Below are 8,997 nucleotides of genomic sequence, written 5' to 3' on the forward strand. Positions count from 1 at the left end.
CTAGCAATAGGTGCTGCTCCAGGGATGATATCAATCCTGAATTCCACTTGCCTATCTGGTGGCAGACCAGGTAGATCTTCATGGAAAACTTCTGGATATTCCGAAATGACGGGAATGTCTTCTATCTTCGATTTAGGCTCATCAAAAATCACATGTGTGTAACACCCCAAAAACGTAAACCCGTATATTATAAAGTTCAAGGAATTAATAAACAAGAAATTACCAATTAAGAACTTAACCTAGTTAAGTTCTAGTCTAGAAATAACTCATATTATGGTTAAAATACTTGAAACTAGAGAAAATGGTAGTCAAGGGACTAAACTTGTCAAAAATGAAACTCTTATTACTAATAGTAACAAAATCAAAACCAAACACACCAAAAATTGGTGGTCTGGTCGACAGAAGCAGAGAAAAGGGGCGAACCCCATATCCAAAACCCTAACATCACCATTTCTTGCAAATTGAAGGCTCAAATCCTAACCAAAACAAAATCCGAGCTTAGAATCGTGTTCCTCATCGCGAGAGGGTCTAGAGGTATGTAAAATTTTGTGAGAATTCACTACTTGAAATTCTCATGAATCTAGCAAAATCTGAAATTTATTTGATGCATGATAGTAATTAGTTAGATTAAAGATGAAATAGTGTCTAGGGTTAAAACCTAGACAACTATAGGTGAAATCATGCCCTAATTCAGGAAAATTCCATGAATCCATAAATGTTAAGTTATGGGTTTTGTATGTTGATGATGAATATTAGGATTTTGAGTGTAATCCTAGTATAAATTTCATTATAAGAAGTAATTCCAGTGATATTGATACTAATTGTATGCAAAATTGCTATTATAGTGAAATTTGATGGCAAATCTTAAAGTCACGAACTTGTTTATGAAGGTGGAAAAATCTGACCCGCTAGGTGTTTGTAGAAATGCCTAAGTGAGGACTTAAATGTTAAAATTTGGATAAAAACGCAGATTTGATAATGGTCCATAATGATGTGATTATGGTCATGAAAAGAGTTCTAAACATGTTGTGAAAACTGAATTTTCTAGGCAAAGAGTCCGGTTCCTCTAGCGGACAAGCCGAGGGGAAATCACGAGGAAAAGGCGCGCTCTAAAGGTACGAAATTTATCGTTTCGTTACATTATACCTTATTGTTAGTTTTATGTAGTCAATTTTGAAACACGACGACCAAGATTTACCAATACGTCACGAATATGATTAGTGCCTTAAACAAGTAAATGGGTCAAAACAAGTGAAAATGCATGAAATCTTACATATCCGAAATGGTGTGTAAGTTTAACACCCAAACGGGTCAAACAAGTTATGGTAATAAGCATGAAGCATGACCTTATTACACAATGCGTGAATTACATGATAAGTATGCCGTGTAACGAACACCATACCCAAATTAAGAAATCTTGTTCTTAATATAGGAGCTAAGGTGCATATCCGATGCATGAAAATAGTATAAACAACCAAATATTACGTCTTGTAATCTAGGGTGTAAGTTGATTTCGTAAGCATGCCCGCTCAAGAATAGTTGAGTAATGTTATAAACCAAAACAAGTATGAAGTACTAGCTCAGCCGCGCAGCAATTTATGCGAATTTGTGTTGTTTCGACTCATAGCGAATCAGCAAGAAAACTGCATTTTAAACAAGGAAGAGATGTGCAGAGTCTACCGTAAATTACGGTAGTACCGTAATTTACGGTGGCCTGAAATTATTTACGGTGAGTCTCTACTGTGTTACGGTAGATCCCAAATGACCAGAAGCCACCGTAATTTACGGTGACACCGTAAATTACGGTGGAGCCCTGTTTGACAAAAGTTGTTTTGATCATTTTCTTGAATCCGTGTTCGGACCTGATTCGAATACGTAATTACCAAGAGTGTTAGTACTAATGCTTGTTTTAAATGTTAGTTCTCAGGTATCTAGAAAAAGGATGAAGATCAAGCAAATGAATCGAACCGAACACACACATTTTAAGAACGCTTCCGCATCCAAACTTTGTGTTAGAAACTATGTAAATTAATGGTAGTTACTGTCTTGTATGTGGTTTGTAACAACAATACACGAAGGTTGTGTTAATTTTGGGTTAAACTATGAAAGTTTTTGTAAAGTCGTCATTTTGGCGTTAAATGCAAGGTTTTTAGGTTATTAAATTTGGTAAAATAAGCTGGGTCTTACAAGTTGGTAATCAGAGCTTAAGGTTGCCAATAAGTGTTCGGTTCAAGCTTGATCAACATCCGGTAAGAGTTATTGCTTAAGTAGAATTTAGAAGTATAGAAATAATTCACAAACGAATATACATGGAAAAGAGTGTGTAAGCACACTCAAACACGAGAAAAGCATGAAACAAGAATAATAGAATCAAGAGTGTGTAAGCACACTCAAACACGAGAAAAGCATGAGACAAGAATGATTGAGTCAAGTTGCGAACTTGATCAAATCAAAACAAGTAAAACATGTATTACAAATGAAATGTTTAACGATATATGTAAACATTTCAGTATCAAAGATGGCAAGCGGAGGTGACGGAGATGCGGTGCCAAGAGTCACCGAACAGATGAGAATAGTGATTGCCGAAGAAGTTGGAAAGGCGATCGAAAACAGCTTGTCGAATTTCATTGATAAAATCCAAAATACGGTTTTATCAGTGGTAGAAGAAAGAATCAAGAAGCTGGAAGATAATTCAAATCTAGCAAAGGAAAAATCCAGGGAACGAAAACCTTGTTCATACAAGGAATTCATAGCTTGTAAACCGCCTATCTATAATGGGGAAGTTGATCCAATCGTGTGTCAGCGATGGATAGGCGATATCGAGGGAGTGTTCGAGAGAACACATTGTGATGAAAATGACTACGTAGCTTATGGTACGGGTCAATTAAGAGGTCAAGCGAAGGATTGGTGGGATAACAAGAAGAAAGAGATTGGAAACGAAGCGGCTAAGGCCATGACGTGGGAGGAGTTTAAGACGCCGTTTCTTAAACACCATAGCCCCAAAGCGGTTATAAACAAGATTAAGGAAGAGTTCATGCAACTCAGACACAAGGGTGAATCCATAGACAAGATCACGGGGGTGTTTATGGACAAAATGAAGTTCTGTGATGATCTGATCACGAACGAAGAACAGAAAGTCTATTACTACCATAACATGCTGAGCGCTGAATATAGGGAGTTCATAACCCCTTCAAAGTATGAGACCCTTACCGAGATTGTCAATGCTGCTCGGGAAAGGGAGATTGAGTTGAAGAAGAGTATAGAGCGGGGTGAACGAAGGGCACAGGATATAAATCCAAGCCCTACCAAGAAGGCAAGAACGAATGAAACATCAAAGAAATCAGACGCAAAGAGCGGTACGCCAAGTTGCAAAATCTGCGGCAAGAATCACAAAGGTGAATGTCGCTTCAAGGATAAGCCATGTCCTATATGTCGAAAAACGGGACATATGGCTATATCATGCCCGGAAAAAGTGACCGTTTGTTATAACTGTTACCGAACGGGTCACAAAAGATCAGAGTGCCCAGAATTGGCGGGAAAGAATGAAGGGCAAGATTCAAAAGGTGAAGCCGCAAAAGCCAAAGCAAGATCCTTTCAATTAACCGCTGCTGAAGCAAAGGTCGAACCTGACGTGGTCTCAGGTATATTCACTATAAATTCAATTCCCGCACGTGTGTTATTTGATACTGGTGCGAATAAATCCTTTGTTTCATATGGGTTTATTCGACACCCCTCATTTGTTCTAACAAAATTGCCTATGCCTTTAGAGGTAGAGATAGGTAATAATAAAAGCTTTATTGTCTGTGATGTATGTAAAAACTGCACGATGAATATTGATGACGAGGAATATGCAATAGACTTGATCCCGATGTCGATGGGAGAATTCCAAGTGGTAGTGGGAATGGATTGGCTATCCCGTTACCACGCAAAAGTGGTTTGTTTTCGAAAGGAAATAAAACTAACTTCTCCTAGCGGAAAGCAAGTTACAATATATGGAGAAAAGGGAGGTAACCCGGTGATATGCTCAATGCTAGAAGCTCGCAAACTCATGAAACATGGATGCAAGGCCTTTATGGTATATGCGAGCGAAACGGAAAAGGAACTCCTCAAAATTGGGGATGTACCAGTCGTGCGAGATTATGAAGACGTGTTTCCGGAAGAACTACCGGGGATACCGCCAGAACGGGAGGTAGAGTTCGGAATCGAGTTGATTCCGGGCGCGAAACCCGTGGCCAAGGCGCCATACCGACTTGCACCGTCGGAGTTACAAGAATTGATGTCTCAAATTCAGGAATTTCTTGACAAGGGATTTATCCGACCGAGTGTGTCTCCGTGGGGCGCACCAGTCTTATTCGTGAAAAAGAAAGATGGCAGTATGCGCATGTGTATCGATTACCGGGAGTTAAACAAACTCACGGTGAAGAATCGATACCCACTTCCAAGAATCGACGATTTATTCGACCAACTGCAAGGAGCAAGTTGGTTTTCCAAAATTGATCTCCGATCCGGTTATCACCAATTGAAAGTCAAGGAGGAGGACGTACCCAAAACGGCTTTCCGTACGAGGTACGGGCATTATGAATTCCTCGTAATGCCTTTCGGATTGACCAATGCGCCCGCGGCTTTCATGGACCTCATGAACCGGGTTTGCAAACCCATGCTAGATAAGTCGGTAATTGTATTTATCGACGACATTCTGGTATATTCAAAGAGTGAAGCCGAGCACGTGTGTCATTTGCGGGAGATATTAGACACACTTAGACGAGAGAAGCTGTATGCAAAATTCACGAAGTGTGCTTTCTGGTTACGGGAAGTACAGTTTCTTGGGCATCTTATTAGTGCTGATGGAGTACTAGTAGATCCGTCAAAGATAGAAGCTGTGACAAAATGGAGCCCTCCAAGAAATCCCTCGGAAATCCGAAGCTTTTTAGGGCTTGCGGGATATTATCGGAGATTCATACAGGATTTCTCCAAAATTGCCTTACCCTTGACCAAATTAACTCGTAAGGAGGAAAAGTTTGTGTGGGGCATTAAGCAAGAGGAAGCTTTCCAAACACTCAAGGAAAAGTTGACCCACGCTCCGGTACTGACCTTACCGGAAGGGACTGAAGACATGGTGGTTTACTCGGACGCTTCTCAATTGGGGCTCGGATGCGTGTTAATGCAACGAGGCAAGGTTATCGCCTATGCCTCGAGGCAATTGAAGATTCATGAAAATAAATATCCGGTTCACGACTTAGAATTGGCGGCGGTGGTGTTTGCCTTAAAGATATGGAGACATTACTTGTACGGAGTAAAGTTTACAATCTTTACCGACCATAAAAGCTTGAAATATTTCTTCGACCAGAAGGAATTAAACATGCGGCAAAGGCGGTGGTTAGAAACCGTCAAGGACTATGACTGCGAAATACATTACCACCCCGGTAAGGCCAATGTAGTTGCCGATGCGCTGAGTCGCAAAACAGATTATGCCCCGATACGGGTACGATCAATGCAACTGGTTGTGACTTCAAGTTTACTAGAACGAATTCGAGAAGCACAAGATGAAGCTGTAAAGGCGGAAAGCTGGAAAAAGGAAAGAATTATTGGTCAAGTTAAAGACCTTGAAGTGGGCAGTCACGGCCTAAGAACTCGTTTTAATAGAATCTGGGTCCCCAACACATGTGGTGTTAAGAAGCTTCTCCTTGATGAAGCTCATAAATCCCGTTATTCCATTCACCCGGGGGCGACCAAAATGTATCATGACTTGAAGCAAAACTATTGGTGGCCCGGAATGAAGCGAGACACTGTGAAATATGTGGAAAAATGCTTGACATGCCTACAAGTCAAAGCGGAACACCAAAAGCCGTATGGTAAGCTCCAACCGTTAGAAATTCCGGTTTGGAAATGGGAGCAAATCACGATGGACCTATTGACTAAACTACCTAAAACAAGTCATGGTTTTGACGCTATTTGGGTGGTCGTGGATAGGTTAACTAAAAGCGCCCACTTTATTCCGATTCGTGAAACCTATACATCTGAGAAATTGTCGGAGGTATACACCAATGAAATCATAGCAAGGCATGGGGTACCGATATCCATTGTATCAGACAGAGATACTCGGTTTACCTCGAAATTCTGGCGTGAATTCCAAGAACAGATGGGAACCAAATTGTTCCTTAGCACTGCTTACCATCCACAAACGGATGGGCAGAGCGAAAGAACAATACAAACATTGGGTGATATGCTACGGGCTTGCATTATTGACTTTGGGGGTAGTTGGGATGTCCATTTACCCTTGGTCGAATTCGCGTATAATAATAGCTATCACGCGAGCATTAAAATGGCCCCGTATGAGCTATTATATGGCAGAAAGTGTCGGACTCCGGTATGTTGGGGAGAGGTGGGCCCGCGAGGGCTAGCACCAACTGACGTAATCCGAGCTACAAATGCGAAAATTGACATAGTTCGGACACATTTAAAGGCGGCTCAAGACCGACAAAAGGCATACGCAGACAAAAGAAATAGGCCAATCGAGTTCCAAGTTGGCGATATGGTCATGCTAAAGGTTTCCCCATGGAAGGGTATTATTAGATTCCGAAAAAGGGGAAAGTTGAGCCCGAGATTCATTGGGCCATTTAGAATCATTGAACGAGTTGGTAAGGTAGCTTATCGACTTGAATTACCCGAAGAATTGAGTGGGATTCATAACACATTTCACGTATCACATCTCCGGAAATGTTTGGCCGACGAGACCACTCATGTCCACTACGATGATATCGAGGTGGATAATAGTCTCAACTATGCAGTGAAACCGATTGTGATTTTAGATCGTAAAGAGAAAAGCTTGAGGAACAAAGTGATAAATCAAGTCAAGGTTAAGTGGGACCACAGAAAAGGGTCAGACACTACTTGGGAATCCGAAGAGGAGATGCGGCGTCTCTACCCTACATTATTTGGTACGTAATTCGGTTTCGGGGACGAAACCCCTTTTAAGGGGGGTGGACTTGTAACACCCCAAAAACGTAAACCCGTATATTATAAAGTTCAAGGAATTAATAAACAAGAAATTACCAATTAAGAACTTAACCTAGTTAAGTTCTAGTCTAGAAATAACTCATATTATGGTTAAAATACTTGAAACTAGAGAAAATGGTAGTCAAGGGACTAAACTTGTCAAAAATGAAACTCTTATTACTAATAGTAACAAAATCAAAACCAAACACACCAAAAATTGGTGGTCTGGTCGACAGAAGCAGAGAAAAGGGGCGAACCCCATATCCAAAACCCTAACATCACCATTTCTTGCAAATTGAAGGCTCAAATCCTAACCAAAACAAAATCCGAGCTTAGAATCGTGTTCCTCATCGCGAGAGGGTCTAGAGGTATGTAAAATTTTGTGAGAATTCACTACTTGAAATTCTCATGAATCTAGCAAAATCTGAAATATATTTGATGCATGATAGTAATTAGTTAGATTAAAGATGAAATAGTGTCTAGGGTTAAAACCTAGACAACTATAGGTGAAATCATGCCCTAATTCAGGAAAATTCCATGAATCCATAAATGTTAAGTTATGGGTTTTGTATGTTGATGATGAATATTAGGATTTTGAGTGTAATCCTAGTATAAATTTCATTATAAGAAGTAATTCCAGTGATATTGATACTAATTGTATGCAAAATTGCTATTATAGTGAAATTTGATGGCAAATCTTAAAGTCACGAACTTGTTTATGAAGGGGGAAAAATCTGACCCGCTAGGTGTTTGTAGAAATGCCTAAGTGAGGACTTAAATGTTAAAATTTGGATAAAAACGCAGATTTGATAATGGTCCATAATGATGTGATTATGGTCATGAAAAGAGTTCTAAACATGTTGTGAAAACTGAATTTTCTAGGCAAAGAGTCCGGTTCCTCTAGCGGACAAGCCGAGGGGAAATCACGAGGAAAAGGCGCGCTCTAAAGGTACGAAATTTATCGTTTCGTTACATTATACCTTATTGTTAGTTTTATGTAGTCAATTTTGAAACACGACGACCAAGATTTACCAATACGTCACGAATATGATTAGTGCCTTAAACAAGTAAATGGGTCAAAACAAGTGAAAATGCATGAAATCTTACATATCCGAAATGGTGTGTAAGTTTAACACCCAAACGGGTCAAACAAGTTATGGTAATAAGCATGAAGCATGACCTTATTACACAATGCGTGAATTACATGATAAGTATGCCGTGTAACGAACACCATACCCAAATTAAGAAATCTTGTTCTTAATATAGGAGCTAAGGTGCATATCCGATGCATGAAAATAGTATAAACAACCAAATATTACGTCTTGTAATCTAGGGTGTAAGTTGATTTCGTAAGCATGCCCGCTCAAGAATAGTTGAGTAATGTTATAAACCAAAACAAGTATGAAGTACTAGCTCAGCCGCGCAGCAATTTATGCGAATTTGTGTTGTTTCGACTCATAGCGAATCAGCAAGAAAACTGCATTTTAAACAAGGAAGAGATGTGCAGAGTCTACCGTAAATTACGGTAGTACCGTAATTTACGGTGGCCTGAAATTATTTACGGTGAGTCTCTACTGTGTTACGGTAGATCCCAAATGACCAGAAGCCACCGTAATTTACGGTGACACCGTAAATTACGGTGGAGCCCTGTTTGACAAAAGTTGTTTTGATCATTTTCTTGAATCCGTGTTCGGACCTGATTCGAATACGTAATTACCAAGAGTGTTAGTACTAATGCTTGTTTTAAATGTTAGTTCTCAGGTATCTAGAAAAAGGATGAAGATCAAGCAAATGAATCGAACCGAACACACACATTTTAAGAACGCTTCCGCATCCAAACTTTGTGTTAGAAACTATGTAAATTAATGGTAGTTACTGTCTTGTATGTGGTTTGTAACAACAATACACGAAGGTTGTGTTAATTTTGGGTTAAACTATGAAAGTTTTTGTAAAGTCGTCATTTTGGCGTTAAATGCAAGGTTTTTAGGTTATTAAATTTGG

The 8,997-nt window shown here is 39.8% G+C and overlaps 1 long non-coding RNA gene across 1 annotated transcript; it reads left to right on the plus strand.

Annotated features, from left to right (window-relative positions):
• The first annotated feature begins 337 nt into the window (after window positions 1-337).
• Window positions 338-8,219, plus strand: LOC118492317. The gene is made up of 3 exons (XR_004893165.1): window positions 338-534; window positions 1,049-1,115; window positions 7,879-8,219. It is a non-coding gene; the product is annotated as an uncharacterized LOC118492317 (long non-coding RNA).
• The last annotated feature ends 778 nt before the right edge of the window (window positions 8,220-8,997 follow it).

This window comes from Helianthus annuus, chromosome 5 (assembly GCF_002127325.2).
Source record: "Helianthus annuus cultivar XRQ/B chromosome 5, HanXRQr2.0-SUNRISE, whole genome shotgun sequence".
Lineage (NCBI taxonomy): Eukaryota > Viridiplantae > Streptophyta > Magnoliopsida > Asterales > Asteraceae > Helianthus > Helianthus annuus.